The sequence below is a fragment of the Schistocerca americana genome, chromosome 2, assembly GCF_021461395.2.
Source record: "Schistocerca americana isolate TAMUIC-IGC-003095 chromosome 2, iqSchAmer2.1, whole genome shotgun sequence".
Lineage (NCBI taxonomy): Eukaryota > Metazoa > Arthropoda > Insecta > Orthoptera > Acrididae > Schistocerca > Schistocerca americana.
This window is the reverse complement of record NC_060120.1, coordinates 16,201,636-16,223,835: the sequence shown is the minus strand read 5'-3', so window position 1 is coordinate 16,223,835 and position 22,200 is coordinate 16,201,636.

Here is a 22,200-nt window from a genome sequence, read left to right as displayed (position 1 = left end):
TTCGCAATTAATCACCGCACGGTATTTTAGTAGCCAATCTAACCCGATAATTACTTCCGCAGTTACGTCTGGCACGACGACAAACTCTTGTTCAAATCGTGCCCCACATATCTCGAAGTTGACAAAATCTGTTTTGTGACCGGTTTACTGGCCTTCCCAGTAGCACCGATAATTTTCACTCCTGTTACTGGCATAACTACGATGCCAGGTCTGTCTTTCAGTAACTCAAATATTTTCCCAGATACAGCACTCAATTCTGCACCGGTGTCAATCAACACGTTTAGTTGTAGGTCGTGCATATTAACAGACACTACTATCTGTCTACACTTGCCCTCGACTGTTTCTTTATTTTCCCGCAGTAAATCCTCGTCTATATCCAGGTCATTCCAGAAAAAACCATCCGGCTTTGATCCTAAATCCGGCTTATCTGGCGGCTTTTTCAGCCTCTGTTCACATACAGTTTTAATTTCAACACGTTTGTCCTGAGGCTTAGTCTGTAGCTCCGCCTCCAATACCGAAACCTTTTCCTGTAACTCGTCAACTAGTGAGTGTTGCTTTGCTATCAATTCACTAATTGTCACCTTCGTTGATTCCTCTTTGGTCAGATTGATCTCATCTGCCAATCTACCTGGAGGAATGTGCCCAGTAGTATCTGAAATTACTTCCTCTGGATCTGCGCAACCCACACTGCTATCGTCTGACCGTATAATGTCAGCTCTAACCCCATATACGCTGTAATCTATGTGCTTTTCTACCAATCGTGTCCGGCTATCACTAAAATTTTCGTAATCTTTCTCCTTAATACTCTCGCAATGTTTAAACTGGAGTTTTGCGTCGGATGGGTCGGTTACTTCTACCACTATAACTTTCGGTAAAGTCTGCCGGTCAGGGCCAGAACTTTCCGTTACTACTTCAACATCCAACTCTTGCGGGACGAAACACGACGAACCGTGCTCGTGCTCCCCATCAACATCAACTATTTCTAGTAACGTCTGCAGGTTAGGACCAGAACTTTCTATCACTTCACAAATACTATCTTCCTGTGGGACGAGACGCGGCAAATCCTGACCGCGCTCCCCATAAACACTTCTCCCGTACAGGCCCCTATAATCTCTTAGTTCGTCGTATAAGCGACCGAACTGCCTTAACCAGACCTCATCCGTCTCAGCATCCCCTCGCTCGATGACGGACGTGTTATGCGACATGTGATCTTCTCTCAAAACTTGCGAATCATTCTTAAACTCAATCTCCATTTCCGCTGTGGGTGTTACAGCTGCCACCTTATAATCGTTTTCCGGAACACTACTTAAATTGTTCTCACTGACAGTGAATGTATATTCTACCGCTGTGTCTACAGCTGATCTACTACTTGTGGGCGCACTCCTTTCTCCTAACACTGGCACACTCTCCCGCCGTTGATTATTCCATACGGAATTTTCATAACGACGACACCTCGGTTTTCTACTGTTATTGGGCCGCCAAAATTTCTCCACGCCCGGTCGGCCCCTCACCGGCGCGGCTAATGGTTCCCCTGTCTCGTCCCAGCAGATACGCTCCCCGGATGCTGCTGAGGCGGCTGATCACACCCTCTGGCGTTATTACTATTCTGCGAAGCCCGTATCACGCTAGTATGATACTGGTTTCCGTCATTCCTGTTATTATTTGCATTGTATCGATTGTTATTACGGTCCGAACCACTATTGTTATTGCTGCCATGGTTGCGGTATGCATTATTCCCATGGTTATCGTTGTTGTGGTACCCGTTGTTGTTACCACGGCCTCTACCACTGTTGCGATTATTGCGCCAATTGTCCTCGTCCTCAACTCTTTCCAGGAAATCATTGATTGTCTTGTAATTGCTTGCTACGTATCGTTTTGTATCATCTGGAAGCTTCTTGTAGAGTTCCCAGACTATTTCGGATTCCGTGCGGCGATCACGCAAATATTCCAACTTGCGGATCCAGCCCTCACAAAACTCCTTCATCGAGCCGCGCGAATTCGCATCGAAAGGCCTCGATACGACAAATTCGCGACAGACACTTTGTTGTTTTTGCTCTGACCAGTATTCAGCCAGAAACAAATTTTTAAACTCGTCAAAAGTCAGGTTCGTAATGTTGAGGTTTAAGCCCCAACGCTTGGCAACACCAGCCAACACGTCAATAACTGCATTAATTTTTCTCTCATTAGTCCATGATCTGGGTAAAACTCTTTCACAATTTTTAATGAAATCCATCGGGTGTATACCGCCTTTTTTCGAGGGGTCGAACCGCTCCTCTTTCGTCAACAATTCCGACCTATGTGCACAGATTGGCACATAGCTCTGTTTTTCGTCGTTTCTTTTCTAATTCCTACACTCTCGTAATTATTTGGCAAGTGGTTGTCGCAAGCGTTTCTACTTCCTTTTTTTTCTCTTCGCAGGTATTAGCCTGCTTCGTCACTTTGGTATCTACTTCGGATACTAAAGCCTTTAAAGTTTCCACCTTCTTTTGATCCTCTTTTTTCACTAATTGAATTTGTTCCGTCACCTTATTCTCGATGATCGGAGCAACTGCTTCTCCTACACTTTTTTCGATTCTGCTAATTTCGGAATTAAAACGCGTATTTATGATCGCAATTTCCTCCTGAACGCCTATCATTTCCTGTTTAAGATTACCGATTTCGGTATTAATCAGAACAATATCTTCTTTGATTTTATCAACTTTTGCGTTAACAACTCCAACATTGTTGTTAACAACATTAATAGCTTTGTTCTGATTGTCTAGTTTCCTGTCAATTTTTTCAGACTGAGCTTCTTGCTTGGCAGACTGAGCTTCTTGCTTGGCAGCCTGAGCTTTAATTTCTGCCGATTGAGTTTCTATCTTGCTAGACTGAGCCTTGATTTCGTTAATCAAAACATTCAATAAATCAGCTAAATTCCCGGAAACTACCGGTTTTACTTCCGTAGCGGCTTCCTCTTTAATTGTCCCCCGGTATTCCTCATCAAGGGGTTCAGATTTGACTTTCACTTCCGATTCCGAAACATTTTCTAAAGTTTGGAATTCCATTTCTGCTCTTTCTTGCGTTTCGGAGGTCGCGTCTTTCATGCTAGCCGCCTGCCCCTGAACAATGGGTACCGCAGTGCGCGTTTCCCACTGTTCGACCGATTTTTCCGTATTCAAGTCTACCAAATTTTGGTAATTGTTGCCTTCACTCATTTTAATAATTTTCAATATAAATGCCAAATCTCAAATCTAATAAGGATTCCTCACACTAATATTCTCGCTGACGTATCGACCATTTCGTAACCAGTACTTTCTTACGAGATTTGCACAATGCAAAATTCGTGTCCAGAACAACCTCAAATCCGAAGATTGTTCTGTCACCAGGTCGCCACGTGTAACCTCCCCCTCACTAATCGACCTTAATGACAGTGAAAAATTAAACCGCGTGTACCTAATGGAAATTTGGGAAAAGCAATCGTCACCGAAGTTAATTTGTCGGTAAAGAGGGAGGAAAAGTTTACATCTAAATGAAAGGAAAAATGCAAATGAAACTGGTGGAAATTAATTTTGAAAAGGAGTAAAGTTAATAAAGAAAGTAAATGTGCGGCCGTTACGTTAACAATTAACTAGCGGTAATTAGATATTTGAGATTTGGGGGAAATTGCGGTCGCCAGTCCTCAGGACAATTACTATAATAACTGAAAAAGAAAGGTTATTACACATATAATTAGCACTAGAAGCGTGGCAACTGAAGGTTGACAAGTGTAGTGTGAAAACTGAAAGTTTGTCAGAAGTAATAAATTTCGCTACACTCTGACTTAATTTAGCAAAAGAATTAATAAAACCGGAAAATCGAAAGTTAATTTAGTGACTGAAGTTAATAGTGAGCTTTCTTTCTGAAGCACATCGAAATTCAGTAAAATACGGTTAGTCTTGGACTACCTCAACAATCACTTCAAAAGCTACTTGAATCTACGCAATTTAGAAATAAGAGATTTAACTTTGAACTTGAATTAAATGATTCTGAACAATTAACAATAGTAAAATTTAGTACGTACCAAGCTGAGCTGCAGTCACAGGTAAGCTAAAATATGCCAACAAAACTTGTACTCTTAATTTGTGCTTGTGTAATCTAAATATTGTAGCCTGCTCTTAATTTGTGCTTGTGTAATCTAAATATTGTAGCCAGCTATGCTGGCGTTTCAATTTCAACGACACTCGGGTTCATTACGGAAAAGGAAGGGACCCTGCTTGGTAATGCAATTGGGACAATGAGCAACAAAGGTTCATGCTAAGTTGCTGTAATTTTGTAATGCAACAATCTTAAAAGTTTGAAAAGCTGAGGTCTGCCATACAGTTCTAAAACTTTACGTGCTTCCAGTCTTCCTTGTTGGTTGATTGAAGGTTTGAAGCCGTCGATCGAGGAGGTGGCGACAGTCACTCATTGTCGGCCGTCGCTGTTGCAGAAGCTGGATGTTGGCGCGCCTTCTTCTCGACACGGTCACCAGACGAAACGGGCTCTTGATGTGCGCCAGCTAATGCTTCCCGTCCGCGACACCATGTCAGAAACTATCATAGCAAGTCGAGCGCAATTACATGCTGCCAAACCCCGAAAGCGCGGCAACTCGCGGGAGCTTCACACAACACACCTGCTCCACTGCATCACCCCAGCCAGACTCCTTTCTGATCGGCCCGCGCTCCACGCGGCAGAGTTAACACTACCAAAGATCCTAAACACTTTCGTTCTCCACACGACCTATCGATGTATTCGTTCGATAGCATAGTTTTCCCTAGGCCAGACTCAGCGTATAAATACAAATAATATTCACAAAACAAACCAATTATACATCGACATAAATGCATATATATACAAATAGTAAAACAATTACAATATACAAAGAGGCAGAAATGTTATATCTTCAGGTAACAAAATAAGGAAAAAAATTTGCAGTGCAATAGATGGAAATAGGAGGATATGCATTTCCGGCGTTACAGTACATCAAGTGACTGAAGGGGTTACGCTTCAGTCTGGAACCGCGTGACCGCTGCAGTCGCAGGTTCCATTCCTGCCTCGGGCATGGATGTGTGTGATGTCCTTAGGTTAGTAAGGTTTAAGTAGTTCGAAGTTCTAGAGGTCTGATGACCTCAGATGTTAAGGCCCATAGTGCTCAGAGCCATTTGAAGGGGTTATTAATGTTGAAACAAATGAGGTTTCACTATACAAATGTATTTGTTTATCTAAAAACATGTGAAAAATATTGTTATGCCATAAGCAATATAAAAGAAAATAGTTTCAGATTATTGAATGTGTACGATTGCACGGAACTCATAGTGAGATCTGGGGGTTAATCCACTTGTCTGCAACATTCCATTGTTATAAACTTGTTCGATCTATGGATGATGCTATACCTTATATTGAAAAGACTGAATCGTGGGCTGCCTTGTGCTCGAACTGTGTATAAAGACAGTGTGAACTATATCTATATATAATGCATGCAGACAATTTAGAACACTGCATCAATATACTGTCAAATTTTGTGCATAAAAGAAAGCTTTATTAGCTAAATTTGGTATGGGTGTGAAGATAAATAGAGTACCAGTTATTTTGCTGTAGTGCACCCAGTGAATGGCTGTTGAATAAAACCGCAGGGTTAATCACTAGCTATTGCTATATAGAACAACTCCGATAGTATGATAGTAGCTGAAAAGTTTGTGGGACAAATGTTACATGGGACAGTGGGGGCCATAATAGGTGGGGTCACGTCAGAGATATGAAGGTCAACTTTGTTTCTTTTTAAATGGCATGCTATAGTTTGGTACTTATTTTATGATAGCGGCTTTAGAGACCAATCCATGATGTGTAACAGTAAGGTCTTTGAAGGTCAACGGGGGTCACAAAGGTGGCATGAACATCCATTGACAAAAGGTGGTTCGAAGTGATGATCCTTGGAATCAATGCAGTGCTGCAATCTTCTTATCGTGGGTTGAGTGGTACTCCTTATCACTTTGGCACTTATCGAAGCACATGCTCTGACAATTCTCTCTCGTATATCGCGCAAATAGTAAATATTCGCCGAATACGGCGTATCCATCTAATGTGCCATTGACGTGTAAACACCATTCGACTGTTTCGCAATGCAACACTAATAGGAACGGTAAGACTAATATCGTCGAATCAAGCGAATTTGAATGATGTATTCCTTCAAAGAACAAGTCGGTATGCTTCTCATTTACGGAGAATGCCAACGAAATTCTGTGAGAGCTAGAGGTTTATGCGCTGAATCGTATCCTCAGCTTACTCATCCTACACGTCGTACATTTAAATATGTGTATGATAAATTGAGAACAACAGGATATTTAATGCATCGGAAACATATCTGGCAAAGAAAGGTTTCTAACGAGGAAACGGAGATTGGTGCTCTTGCCACTGTGGTTCGAGATCCTTGTTTTAGTTCGCGTCAAATCACAAGGGAATCTGGCATGAGCCAGAATAGTGTTGTTCGTGTTCTGCATCGCCATAAATATCATCCTTACCAATCAGTCTCCATCCAGAATTAACTGGTGCGGATTGTATGAGTCACACTGAATTCTGGTGATGGGCTCAACTTCAGATTCAGGAGAATGCCACATTTATTAATTTGATTTTGTTTACTGATGAGGCTACATTCAAGAACCATGGAAATGTTAAATTGCATAATGTGCATTATTGGGCAACTGAAAATCCATGTTGGCTGTGGCAAGTTGAACACCAAAAACCATGCTCCGTGAACGTATCCTGCGGGATTCTGGAGGACAGAATTATAGGCCCCTATTTCATCGAAGGAAATCTTAATGGTAGGAAGTACAACACATTCCTGCAAGAAACATTGGGTCTGTTATGGGAAGAAATACCTTTAGGGACAAGGAACAGAATTTGGTATCAAGAGGATAGGAGTCCGCCTCATTTTTTGCTGATTGATAGAAATGATTTGCAGAGACAATTCTCAAATCGTTGGATTGGACACGGAGGAGATGTGTCGTGGCCGGCTCGTTCGCCAGGCTTGACGCCTCTTCATTTTTTCTTGTGGGGATTCTTAAATGACATTGTTTATAAAGAAATTACAACTGCACCTGAATATGTGTTGTCAGAGCATGTGCTTCAATAAGTGCCAAAGTGACAAGGAATACCACTCAATCTATGAGAAGAAGATTGCCACACTGCATTGATACCAATGGTCATCACTTTGAACACCTTCTGTAAATGGACGTTCATGCCACCTTTGTGGCATTCGTTGACCTTCAAAGACCATACTGTCACACATCATTGAATTCACCTCCATTGCCGCTATCAGAAAATAAGTACCAAACAATAGCATCCCATCTAAAAAAAAAGTTGACCTTCATATCTCTGAAGCGACTCCACCTAGCAACAAAAAACCAACGTCATATTATGGCCCCCTTTATCCCATGCAAATTTTGTCCCACAAACTTTTCAGTTCTTACCATACTTTCGGAGCTATTCCTAGTGGCAATAGTTAGTGACTCACACTGTATGTTACCACTAACCATGTTTCATCTTGTGCTTAACTCTCATAATAATGTTACTGATACCAGTATTTCAACTCCAATATCTTGAATACCAAACTGTCTGAATAACTTCGTCACCACAGTCAACGTCTTCAGTGTTGAACTGAACGATAGGCATACTTTCATACGTACATATACTCTGTGAGCACTGCTGTTGAATTGGTGACATATACATTTCTATAAAAAACCATTGCACACCAAACCCTGATGTAGACGGTATCATGGTGGAGTGGGTAAAACATTGGGACTTCGTTGTAAGTTACTGGTCCTGTGATGGTATGGAAGGAGACCAGTGTAAGAGTAAGAATGAGCAAGGCAAATATTCTCATGTCGCTGTGAACAAACCTGGATGGTGCCCATTTTGAGCATGTATGTGTGTTTTCTAAAACGCTGTTTTAGTCCAAATACCAGCTACTGAAAATAGATGCTGCAGGTTGCAAATGGTGTAACATACACAACATTCAGTCAAAACAGTCAAATTCCTGCGCCAGAAAGAGTAAAGCTAGACACCGTAGTTGTATTTGATGATGTCACTGTGCAAAACCAGGATCAAATTCAATGATGTTTCTGTTCTGGTCATCATATGGGTGTTGACGTATTTTATTGGAGTCAAACATATTCCAGAATCCTGAAACAGTTTTCTCAGGATAATGTAAATTTCATTACGGCTTTAAAACAGGACAATTGGGATTTAAATCACATTTACCAGGTGCATGTAGGAACTGACATGTCACTGAATGATTTTGTAAAGATATGTGCAGAAGGCTGGAATCACACACAGTGCAGTTTGTCGTTGCTGATAACTCAAGAAAACTGGATGATGGTAGGTATAATGGAACTTTCAGAAGTTTCTTTATATGTAGTTATGAAAAAAGTGATGAGTAGTTTACATCACGCCATGGACAAGTTCAGATGTATGTTAGGCACTCATCGTGAGAGGATAGGTGTGCATAGACGGAGAATGCACCTATAGATAGATGGAAAATTTCAACCACTCGAACGTGGAGCTATAGACATATTCCCAGACCCTTCTGAGAATGGCCAACAACATAGATGCTTGGCTTTCAGGAACTAGACTAATACTCCCTTACCATTCTGAGAAACAAAGTAGATGACTTATTTGTAAAGGTTGATGGATATGAAACAAATGTACATGACTTAAACTTTAAACGTTGATAGAATTAGATGGAATGCATATAACGTGTACCCTGCAAAGGAGTCCACTTAGTATATAAAAAGATGTCGACTAAGCATAAGGTCATCGAAGCATAGAAGGCTGTTTGAGAAAAGATAGGACTGCTAAGGTTTGGACATCTCGATCAAGAGCAGGCAATGAGAGAATCCTTTAAGCAGCTTACTGAGTCTTTCAATTAACTCTCAGCGAAATTACACAACGACAGATGCATTGCTGACTTCATTAACCATCACAGCTATGCTAGGATAGACAAACTATTCGGTATTAGTGGTGAAAAATCATACATATTCGGCACACATTAAGTTTAAAAGAAAAAGAATACAAATAGGTGACAGGGACTTTCAATGAACAACTGGTGTAATGAACCTCAATTTCCTAAATCCCACAAAAACTGCAAATTATTCACCCAACGATCTGGAGATGTATGGTAAAATACTGCAATTGACTGATATACATAGGAAAGTGGAAAACCGATGTAGTGCGAAATACAGAACTATTATAAAACCTATATTAGATGCTCAATATAGCATTTGTGATGTTATTGACATCCAGCATAATAAAGTCAGCAATCAACCCCCTCATTACATGTACTACAACGGTCCCAACGAGTTAACGGACTGATTGCGACTGCTCATTGCGTCAGTTGCTGGTAATACTGCTCATTCGAATGAGGTTTTTCAATAACCTCTGAGCTTAGAGGTATAATTGAATAAGTATGGAGACAGTAGTATGAGAACTGCACCAAACAGCATGCAGAATGTACCCTCAGAGGTCAGTTATGATTAATGGTTTGAATGAATTATGGCAGGCTAATCTTGTAGATATGCAAGAACATTTACATATGAGTAAAGAATTCAGGTACATTTTACTGGTTGCGGATACAGACTCCAATTTTGCGAGACGTTGCTTCTTAATACAAAGGTGAGGAGAGATGTTGCAGAGGTGTTTCAGCATTTGTTGAAGACTTGGACAGATCAATGACGGGAAAACCTCCAATCCAACCACGGTGGAGAGTTTTACAATACATATTTCAAGATCATGATGCAGCAGTATGGAATACATAGCTACTCAACATTCACCCATCTGAAGTCTATTATCGTGAAATGTCCCAAAAGATAAATAAAATCTCAAACGTGGATATATTTCAATCTTCGTGGTTCATAAAAATGGATGAATGTCCTTCCAGAAACAATAAAATGGTATAATCGAACTAAACATAGCATAATAAAAATGTGACAAATCTGTGTTCATGATAATGGGCTCATGGATACTGTACGCTATCGTATTTACATGATGAGTGCACAGAAATAAAAGCATAACCTTCCAAACTGGTCAAGTGAGATATTCACAGTTTTCAAAGTGCAAAGACCAGTTACCAGAACTTATGTCTTAAAGGACAGCAGTAGCACTGAAATTTCAGGATGCGTTTACACAGAGGAAATGCAGAAGAGCTCAGAACCACATGTGTTTGTCACACACCACGTTATAAGATTTGAGGGAGTAGAGCATCAGTTAAATGGTTTGGTTTTCCTGCAACACAGCACAGCTGCATTGACGCTGACCATCTGTTATGCCATGGGGTGTACAGAGCGGCCAGCACAGTAGCATAACTTACACAATAGGAGATACATTATACGAGATGGTGATATTCTCGACAAACCTTCTATCAAATTGCACATTCCAGGGTATAGTTACTGTGCACCTGGTACAAAGCTTCAAAAACGTTTTGTTCATGGTGATAAAGAATTAATCTTCTTGACGTGGCGTGTCTGGAACACGACATTGAATTTGAAAAACATAAAGTTCTCCCAGGACGACATGCTGCAGATCGAATTTTAGCTGATAAACCAAGGAAATTTGTGTCAGAAACGATAGTGATATGCAGCAGTGGCTTGCAGCATTTTTAGTTGTTATAAACCATACATCGTAACATTAAGGGGAGACGGAAGGCAAGTGGGTTTCAAAAATTCGATTTTAGATATTAGCATATTTGAAATGCCTGGTCTTTCCTACGTGAAACAGTTTTTGTTTTATGTAAGTACGACACTTTTTATGAGATATGATGGTTTTCCTGACGCTCTGTGCAATCTGGCATTTAAATGCCATGCCTTCCTTTTTGCGCCCTGCAGAGATAATACACAGCATTCTTTTACTCCTTGTATATTATTTTATGGTTCTGTTGTTTTATCGCTTCAATGTTTCCTACCCTGTATCTACTATCGAAACTCGTTTCTCCGATCGTGTTTGTTATTGTTTTCGAGCGTTAATGGTCGTACTTAGTGAAGTTTGTTGTGAGTGAAGTACGTGTTGATTTGTATTTTCTTTGGTTCCGCGTATTTTCATAAAAATGCTGCAGATAAAGAAATTCTCGCCTAAATTAAAATTCAGAGGAAATAAATACGTAAAGATAAATGAGGTTAGTGGGTCAAAGGACCCAAGAATGTTAGACATAAAGAAAATCAGCACATCAAGAAAGAAACTCCAGCGTCTTCAAGGCATTTCCTCCCAGTCAGCTTGTGGAGATGAACATTCATTTGGAAATATTATGGTGAACCTTAGCATGCTCTGTGATTTCATTTCCTAAAATACTGCATGCAGAATATGTGGTGGTGACTCATCTTTGGGTGAGAATCAGCGTCTTCGTAAAGGGATTGTGTCAAACCTGACATTGAACTATACAAAATGTGGTGCAGTTGCTACAACAATGAAATTAAAAATGGCAAATAATAATTCATATGAGAACAACATAAGGCTAGTTTATGGTCTAAGATCTATTGGTAAAGAGATGGAGGCAGGCAAACTCTTATGTGCATTGCTTGACGTTCCAAATCCTCCTGCAAAATTTATGACTTACAATAATGTTATTGGTACTGCTGTTGCTCAAGTTTGTAACATCTCAATGAAGGAAGCAGCTGAAGAAGCACTCAAGGAAAGTGATGACAGTGAAAGTGGTAATATTTGTGCATGTTTTGATGGCAGCTGGCAGAAACGTGGACACACTTCACTAAATGGTGTGACAGCTACATCATTTGATACTGGCAAGGTAACTGATGTAGTGATTCTAAGCAAGTACTGTAAAACTTGTGGCAGTGGAACTGAGATAGAGCATGAACATAACTGTCAGATGAATTTTACTGGTCCAATTGGTGGGATGGAAGCAACAGGAGTTCTCAGGATTTTTAATCGTTCTGTGACAAACAGAGGTGTCAGATACACGCAGTATTTCGGGGACAGTGACAGCAAGGCTTATGACTGGGTGTGTGCAGAACAAATCTATGGTCCCAATGTCACAGCTTCTAAATTAGAGTGCATTGGTCATGTCCAGAAGAGAATTGGGTCCAGGTTGAGTAGATTATTGAAAGAAAAGTCAAAAATAGTATTGGAAAATGGTAAGAAGATAGGTGGTAAAGGTCGCCTGACAAATGTTGAAATAGATAGATTACAGAATTATTATGGCTTGGCCATAAGAAGAAATGTAGGGAATTTAGAAGACATGAAAAGATCTGCATGGGCTATATTTTTCCGTAAGCGGAAAACTCAGCGCTCACTCTTTGCCCGTATGATCCTGACACTTGGTGCAAGTACAGGAGAAGTGCCAGATATGACCAGAAACATTCTTTACCTGCATCAGTAATGAATGAAATTAAACCCATATTTAGATACCTTGTTGAAGAAATGTCTTCATGGGAAAACCAAAAATTTAAATGAATGTCTAAATTCTGTCATTTTGAACCATTAGCGAAAACTGTATTTGTTCAGTTTACAACCCTCAAATTTGTTGTTTATGATGCTATTTTATGCTTCAATGATGATGTAATTAGAAAACAGGGTGTTTTGGAATTATTTGGCATACCATCCAGTGGAAATACTGCAAAAATACTTGGTACAAATAGATAAAGAGAGAATCTGCAAAGCAGATGTTGCTAATAATTTAAAATGCACAAAAGAAGCCAGACAGAAAAGAAGAGGGGCTGAGAGAAGAAAAGAAAAGAAGATCAGTATGATTCAGATGATGCTCAGTACGGTGCAGGAAAATATTAGTGGTAAGTAATTCTCATCAATAACTATACTAGAATTGCAATATTAAACTTTAAACGGATTTTTCTCAGAACTACATTTTTTTTTACTTTCAGGTACCATTATTTGATAAACTAAGGGGGTTAGAAACATGAAATTTGGTCAGTTTGTACTGCAGATGGTAATAAGTTACTGCAAGTAAATTGAAAACCACCAAATACCCTGAAACTGTTTTAAAATAATTAATGTACAAAAAAAGTTAAATTTTATGAGTGAAAGGATGAATTTTTTTTTCAAAAAATTAGAGGTATTATGTCATTTTACTTGTAAATTGAGGCATATATGTTATATATATGAAGTAAAAAATTTATTGTTTTATCGCTTATAGTTCTTTTGAAAAGTGTACCTATTCAAAGGGTAAAACAGCATTGGCAGCATAGGGATAAAAATTGCCTTCCGTCTCCCCTTAAGTTGTGCTTAGGTGTCAATTTCAACAAGTTGAGAATACTGCCCATCGTGGATTGAAGAAGAAGAAGCGAGAGCAGCAGTGCTCAAGAAATTGTATCCTGATATTGATGTATGCAGCTAAAAGTGCCCTGAAGCATAAAGGACCGGTTTAAGCATCCTGAGTTCTGCCAGTACAGAAGATATGAAGAGAAATTATCCCCTTTTTCATCCCTATCCTCACAAATTTCTCAACGATGGGTTCACTGGCAGGTGGAACAGTGAAGAACGCACAGAACTCCCAGAGCAGCTAGAGGAAGCAACAAGACATAAGTGCATGATGTAAGTAGCATTCATCAGGAAAGGACTGTACCTGAAACCATACAAGAATGACTCTCCAGAAATAAAAAAACCATGTTAGCTGTCCTACTGGGTAGACTGCTTACAAATACGAATCAGCTCAAGTTTGTAAGGAAAAAGTTCAGCATTCCAAGATTCCATGGTATGTTTACGTGGGATACATTACCGAAAACTATTTCGAAATCAAGAGAATGTGGAGTTGGGAATTTGGATGTTTCTGGGGGATCAAGAACCCACTGGAGAGTGTATGTTATGAAAAATACAAATAATGTCAACTGTTTTGACTTGGTTGGAGACCTGCAGCCACCAAAAGATTTACATCGGTATTTCGCCGACAGAAGACTTGTGTGGGCATCTGTGCATCATGTTCCTTCTAACGTTTATGAAGAATGATATATAAGGAGGTGCATTTAGCATCCACTCATCAGCTGAGGATCAGATGCAACATCGCATACTCTGACTTTAGAAAAAAGATAGTCACTGTTACGTACGAATTACTTTCCCTGATTGATTTAAGCAATGGGGAGTGGAGTACTGCGCTGATTTAACTGGAGACATACAACAGAATTTCGAATGTCACAGAGGCTAACAATAAAATTGATGTGGGTGGAAGTCAATGGTAGAAAAGAAATTGAGGAAATAGAACCCACTGCATACGATACTGATGATGTAAGCGATGTTTTTAAAGGGTCTGGAAAAGGTGTTTTGCTATGTTAAAACATCAATACACTTAAATCTGAAATAAAGACATGGTATGCAGCGACTGACTTGAATACGATGGATGCTGTGTGTCACAAAAGGGCAGGTTCTGAAGAAGGTCTCTAATAAATTTTGCAGATCTGAGCAGTCAGTGGATATATTCCCTATCAACACAATCCACATCGAGTGTAACACTAAAGCAAACTCTTATCTCAACAATAGTTTGATTCCAAAAATTTACAGATTCTTGAATGATATGAAACTTCCTGGCAGATTAAAACCGTGTGCCGGACCGAGACTCGAACTCAGGACCTTTGCCTTTCGCGGGCAAGTGCTTTACCAACTGAACTACACAAGCACGACTCGCGGCCGTCATCACAGCTTCACTTCTGCTAGTACCACGCCTCCTACCTTCCAAACTTTACGGAAGCTCTCCTGCGAACCCTGCAGAACTAGCACTCCTGAAAGAAAGGATATTGCGGAGACATGGCTTAGCCACAGCCTGGGGAATGTTTCCAGAATGAGATTTTCACTCTGTATCGGAGTGTGCGCTGATATGTAACTTCCTGGCAGATTAAAACTGTATGCCGGCCCGAGACTCGAACTCGGGACCTTTACCTTTTGCGGGCGAGTGCTCTACCAACTGAGCTACACAAGCACGACTCACGCCCCCTCATCTCAGCTTCACTTCTGCCAGTACCTCGCCTCCTACCTTCCAAACTTTACAGAAGCTCTCCTGCGAACCCTGCAGAATTAGCACTCCTGAAAGAAAGGATAATGCGGAGACATGGCTTAGCCACACCCTGGGGGATATTTCCAGAATGAGATTTTCACTCTGCAGCGGAGTGTGCGCTGGTATGAAACTTCCTGGCAGATTAAAACTGTGTGCCGGATCGAGACTCGAACTCGGGTCCTTTGCCTTTCGCGGGCAAGTGCTCTACCAACTGAGCTACCCAAGGACGACTCACGCCCCGTCCTCACAGTTTAACTCCTGCCAGTACCTGGCCTCCTACCTTCCAAACATTTTGGAAACATCCTCCAGGCTGTGGCTAAGCCATGTCTCCGCAATATCCTTTCTTCCAGGAGTGCTAGTTCTGCAAGGTTCGCAGGAGAGCTTCTGTAAAGTTTGGAAGGTAGGTGGCGAGGTACTGGCAGAAGTGAAGCTGTGATGACGGGGAGTGAGTCGTGCTTGTGTAGCTCAGTTGGTAGAGCACTTGCCCGCGAAAGGCAAAGGTCCCGAGTTCGAGTCTCGGTCCGGCACACAGTTTTAATCTGCCAGGAAGTTTCTTTACAGATTCTCCCCAACTGGGACTGGTTACAAGATTGCTGAAATTCCTACCAACGCCATTTAGCTTCCAGCCACAGTTCAGACATTGGAATATTTGGAGCTGTGTATTGTGAACCAGGACAAACAGCTCATCAACTATCAAGGCGAGGAAATCATCATGTGACTACATCTGAAGCGGAACCTACAGTGACCTCGAACGTACAGAGACCTGGAAGCTGGGGCAACACTGAAGCAGCAAGGACCTGTAGTGGACCAATAACAATATCTCGTTGAAAACAATGACTCCGCCTTGCTGGAGGACCGGAAGCGGCGGCAGCGACTTTATCTTGCTGCACCAGAAGCGGCGGCGCTGACCTTCAGCTGGAACTCACAGCAGCTTCCCAGCAACTTCGTATTGTCAACAAAGATAGGATGGGTGTAAGGTATTAAGCCATACACAACGCAAAGCATGGCACTTCACAACAGAATAGCAAGATGACATATGCGAACTTCGAGTACCTTAAATCGGTAGGTCTGAACCTTCGTTATGACATCGTTCGATATAACTAGCTTGGTGGAATATGATGAGCATATTATACACCGGAAATACTTCTTGTGATAAACCTTACACGTCGAACCTTACACATAACGCTTTAGTGGTCCTGTTCCATGAGATACGTTATTAACTTAACGGGCAATATTGAGTGTACACGCAATAAGGGCACAGCATCGACTCTCATAACGTATGTTTCTGCTTTTTCCACAGAACTGGGCGATTTAGAAAATGTTGCATTGTTCATAGATGAGCCAGTGGTTATAACGGTAGAAGCGTAAAAGTATACATCTAAAACCGCTTATGAAATACTTTGAAAACATATGACTAATTGTTCTGAATGTTGAACAGGAGCTTATTATGGTACAGAATGGAGAACAATGCAAATATTAAAGCAACACGAGAAGAGAACGACATCACCATCAACAAAATTGTATGGAAAATGTAACAACACATCACTCTGCCAGATGAGGAGCATTTGAAGCTCTTAAATGTTCTGAATGCCAGTGTATTTCTATCGTTATCTTTACGTTTGTTGGAGGTTTTCGAGTTTCCAGTGCTACCGACTACAAGCAGACAGATGTGGTATATTAAAACCTCTGCTCAATTGGAGATGCCCAAGTTCATCGTACTTTCATTTCAGACCAATAGAAGATGATTCCACTAAATTTGACAATTACAGGTGTATGATGCCAGTGTGTACCTGAACTCCAAATTCTACCCATATGATAATTTACACCTGCAGTTGAATGAAAATGTGTACAGTCTAACACATAACATGTATGGAGGTTCCGTGCTTCACACTATGAAGAGGAGGGATGCCTATTCAGACTGCTGAAATTCAAAATTCAAGGAGCTGGTGCCAATCATCACAACAGACTGCTCAAAACACATTGAGATAGTTAATTCTGGACCTACAGATGTGCGAATTGAATTTTAATCTTTGTCAAATTTCGCAGAACACACTGCAGCATATGCTCCAGTTCTCCATGACCTTGTGATTAACTATTGCCCACTAACTGGTGTGCAATGAGGTGTATAAATGAACAGATGATGAGCCAGACGCACAGCATTTCGAAATGGCATCTCAAGGTGTGAAAATCATCGCAGACGCTCATGTTTTCAGTGTAATAGGATGACCAGAGCCGGTGACATGGTCGGGGTTGTAGGGCATGGCTGGGTAGAAGGAGATGGCTGTTTATGGCAGTCTTCCTCTTTATTGTTGGTTCTCCCAATACATTTTCCGGTAGCTCAGCCCCACCGCTCGTGTCGTGATGGAGACGAGATGATGCACGCAGTCCGGGGAACGCGACGCCGTGCTTGTTCAGCAGCCGCGCAGGCGGTAGGAGGTTAGCGGCACGAGGCGCGGCCCAGTGTGCCTGCCTCCTGCAGACGTGGCGGCTCGTGACGACGCTGGGAGTCGCCGGTGCAGCAGCGGGTAACGCCCCCCGCCGGCCAGTCCTCGGGGACAGCGTCACTGATGACGACGACGTGACAGCGACCGAACGCCCAATCGGCCGAACAGAATGCCGACGCTCACCTCTGACGCCCTTAAATAGTGCAGACCGCTGCTGAATCCGCCGGTTACGAGGCGCCGTGTTTATTAGAAGGTCCTCGATGAGTTGGTTAACGCAACCGCGTCACACGCGGCCCGCGCCTGCGTGATTCTGCTAATGCTGCGCACGTACACACATACCGATGCTCGTTGCAAAACTGTGTCACCTGCATAATGTGTTGGCCGGCCTCCGTCCGCCGTGAGGCTATCGCATCGCGCACTGAAACACACAAAATCACAATTTCGCACCATATTTCCTAAAAATAACCCCTTGTCCTCTACAATTCCTCCCTCGTACGAAAATAATTCGTCCCCTAATTCAACCAAAAAGTCAAAACAACTACAGTTCACTTCACAAACACCACAAAATGCGTTTGATTCACTATTTACACTGTGTTCATTCACTTCTATCCTCAGTCTAATCTTTGTCCATAAACATTACTCATTGTTCTGCTGCAGTGACTCACAACTGTTCAGTGATTTTGTCTGCACCCTTAGGTTAAAGATTGGAGGGGGCGGGATTTGGGCAACCTTCCTCTTGAGCCGATAGTACACTAATCCTACGACAAAGATAAAAATACAGGTGGCGGTGGTTGATGATCCAATAACTAGTAAGCATTGCTTATGCTCAACACGGTACTCATGCACTCGTTGAAAAAGATGTTCCATACTTATACGTCCATCCTGAGCTGCTAGCATCCGGTCCAAAGAGGCGAGCAAAGTCGGGTCTAATGCGCTATTCGAAAGAGTGAGACTTTCTTTCGTGACGAATTGCACCGGTTGGTCGGTTACATAGATCAATGTGCATGTTATGTTCATGATTGTAGCTCCAGTAATCATGGCTGGTAAACGGAAAGTTGGCACTGAAATGTCGCACTGTGCGTCGTTAATTAACAGTCCCTACCCCTACAATTATATTCTTTGCGTACTCCCTTGCTTACCCTGCTCGTAACAAACGCAAATAATGACTGTGTTTTCCATTTCTGAAAATACCCAGTGTGGACCCACTTGCTGAAAGAACTGCACTGTGCCTTCTATAATTTCCTTAGGGCACTCCGCGACTGGTTCTTGAGAGCAGAATAGAGAATACTCACAAGATTTGGGAACAGTGTGTAACAATATCGCGGGGCAGATGGTAACTGGACCTGTTCGACAACGCAGCAAGACTTGTACGGTGAGGAACGCATGAGCTTGTCTGTTACATGCCACTAATAGTATTTCCCGTACCGCTAATTGTACGAATTTCTGCAAAATTTCCCACTTCACTGGATATGTTTGCAAGGCGTAACATTCCAATTTACAATCCTTACATGTGAATGGTAATATGATATGAATTCTCAGCAGGGTACCCATCAGCGTGCTGGTAACAGTGGCCATTTTGTAGTACAGAGATAAGTGTTCGTCTGTTAATGTCGTCAGTAGCTCCAGGGATGTGGGCAGTTCCGATTGAACTTTCCGTAATCCTTCCCGAAGTTGTTCGGAAGGTAACAGTACCAGGGTTAGGTGCCCGCACATTGCGTGCAAAAGCTGATCATAGTAGCTGATATTCCACCTGTGTGTCATTAAACCTTGACTGATTAGCCACCGTGGAATGAAGTTCATTAAATGTATCCCCTAATTTACAGATTTCGTCTTCAACTGCCAAAGTATTACAGTTCACCCTTAAGGTCCATTGATGTCCGGACATAATTACGTCCCCTTGTTGTGAGAACAGAACACCATTAGATATAGGATGTACCTCCAAGGCTTCAGCTAAGTTTCAACAGAAAAACAGAATAACTATGCTGAGAGGTAGTGCACACCTTCCCTCTTCTTTCTTCAGTGCAACCCGTGACACTGGAACTGCTGGTCTTACCAGAACGTCACAAAAGAAAAACAGCTCACATTAGGTCTTCCTTTTTACGTGTGGCCTAAGAGCATAATAGCATGTCTGATCGCTTCCACAGTTAACTTGGTTCTCTTGTTTATCTACCCCTTCCTTATTCTTTTTCTTAGATTCATCTTTCTCTCCACTAGAAGTTACTGCAGACAAAGAAGTAAGTTCCTCAAAATTCCCATTCAAAGGTCTAATTCGGCTCACATGCACAATAGTAGGGCGAGTTGGAAGCTGTAATTGCACAGTCACCGCCTATGTCATCTCGATCACCTGGAAAGGACCTTGATGATAGGATACAAATATTTTCGTTTTGCCTTTTGGCACATACGGATTAGTCATCATCACCCATTGTCGTACATGATATTTGGGTAAAGCCGCCTTTCTATTGTGAACTTTGTCCTGTCTCTCTAACGCTTTAGTGTTCAGTTTTTCACCTGCCGCCATATTGTTTTCCACTTTGTGGATAAATCCTTAACAGCCGAAATATTGGTTCCTGGTGGGGTCTTGAGCAATTCTAACGGAGATGGCATCTTCCGACTGAAAAGTACTTCATACGGAGACAATCCTGTACTTTTATGATCTTTTGAGTTATACGCCACGGTTACAAACGCCAATAGGGTATCCCAATTGTTGTGTTGCCAATTTACATAATAATTTAACATCTTAGCTATTGTACAATGAACTCTCTCGGTCTGACCATTAGCCTGCAACAACTTGCATAACTGTTTCATTAAATCGGACATAAAGTTTGACCCTTGACCTGTAATTATAGTTTCAGGTGTTCCGAATTCCAATATCCATTGACGTACCATGACGTGAGCCACTGTTTCGGCTCGCTGGTCCGGAATAGCTGTCATAGACACAAAGCGCGAAAAATGGTCTATTATTGTTAAAACATAGCGATTACCCGCTGGTGTTTGCACGAACGGTCCCAAGACGTCTACGCCAAGTAACTGGAGAGGTCTATCTGCTTCCGGTAGTCGTAGTAACACAATTTTCTGATGACTCAATTCCGCCCGTTGAGCACACGGAATGCTATTCTTTACATACTGATCGACATCTTGCCTACGCATTGACCACCAATAACTCTGTGCTACCCTCCTTTCCGTTGATCTTCGACCCGAATGACCAGAAAACATTGAATCGTACGCTTGCCTTAAAATTTCACTTCGAAATTTTTCTGGTACGACTATGCATGGACCATACATGGTTTTACAGTACAATATCCCGTTTTCAACGACGAACTGTCGCTGCGAGGTGAATCGTTGACAATCTGTGACGGCGGTTTGAGCCTCCTTCCATTCGTTCTCGTTTATTCCTGTGCATTCCATGGCGCATACTTTACGACTCAGACCATCCGCGTTTCTGTGAGATTTACCCGGTCGATGAATCACTTCGAAATCGTACTCACTAAGACGCAAAGCCCACTTAGTTAATCTACTCGTTGGGTCTTTAAGCCCTAACAACCACAGCCTGGTCAGTAACCATCTTGAAATGTCGTCCATACAAATAACACCGGAAATATGTTATTCCAAAAATTAATGCCAATAACTCCTTCTCAGTTGTTGAGTAATTTTTTCTGCATTGTTTAGCTGTCTGGAAGCATATGGAATCGGAAGTCCCTGCCCATATGTTTCCTGCGATAATACAATGACCAAAGCAAAATTGCTAGAGTCACAAGATAATATAAACTGTTTACTAAAATCTGGAAAAGCCAAAACAGGACTAGATGTTAACAATTTTTTTAATTTTTGAAAAGCCTCTTCACATTCTGCTGACCAGTGAAATTTTGCTCCCTTCTTCAACAACTGCATGAGGGGCCTTGCAATTTCGCAAGTTCTGGAATATATCTCCTGTTAAAATTGGCAACACCTAAACAAGACTACAACTCTTTACTTTTGTAGGTGTTGGAAAATTCATTACCGCCTCTACAAGTTTTGGATCCGTGCGGACACGCTTCTGTCCTATAATATGACCTAAATAACGGACTTCTTGCAACAAAAAATGACATTTTTCCATATGAAGAGTTAACTGCGCTGCTTTAAGACGATCGAAAACTTCGCACAAATGGCGCACATGTTCTTGCACGTCCTTTGAGAAAACAATTATGTCGTCCAAATATACCATACACTGATTAGGTTTCAGCCCTCGTAACACGCTATCTAGTAACTGTTGGAAGGCTGCCAGAGCATTTTTGAGTGCGAAAGGCATTCGCCGTTATTGAAAATGACCTGTAGGTGTTGAAAAAGCTGTCTTCAGTCGGTCTTCCAGGGCGACCTCCAATAGGTGGTACCCGCTTCGAAGATCCAAGGTCGTGTAGTACCGACACTGACCCAAATTATCCAGAGTTTCAGTAATATTAGGCATTGGGTATGCATCCGATACAGTTTTTTGACTCAGGAAACGATAATCACAACAAAAACGATATGGCTTGCCCCCATCAGGTGATTTTTACCCACTATTACGACAGGAGCGGACCAGGGACTACTACTGGTTTCTATTACCCATCCCTAAGCTGTTGATTAATAAATTCTTCAATGACAGGCTACAAACATTTTGGAACACGATATGGACGTTTACACATCGGTGCTTCATTCCCAGTGGGGATGTAAAGCTGAACTAACGGTGTAGCGGGCAGTGGACCATGAGAATTAAATAACTCTTTATATTGCGTCAAAAGGTTCTCC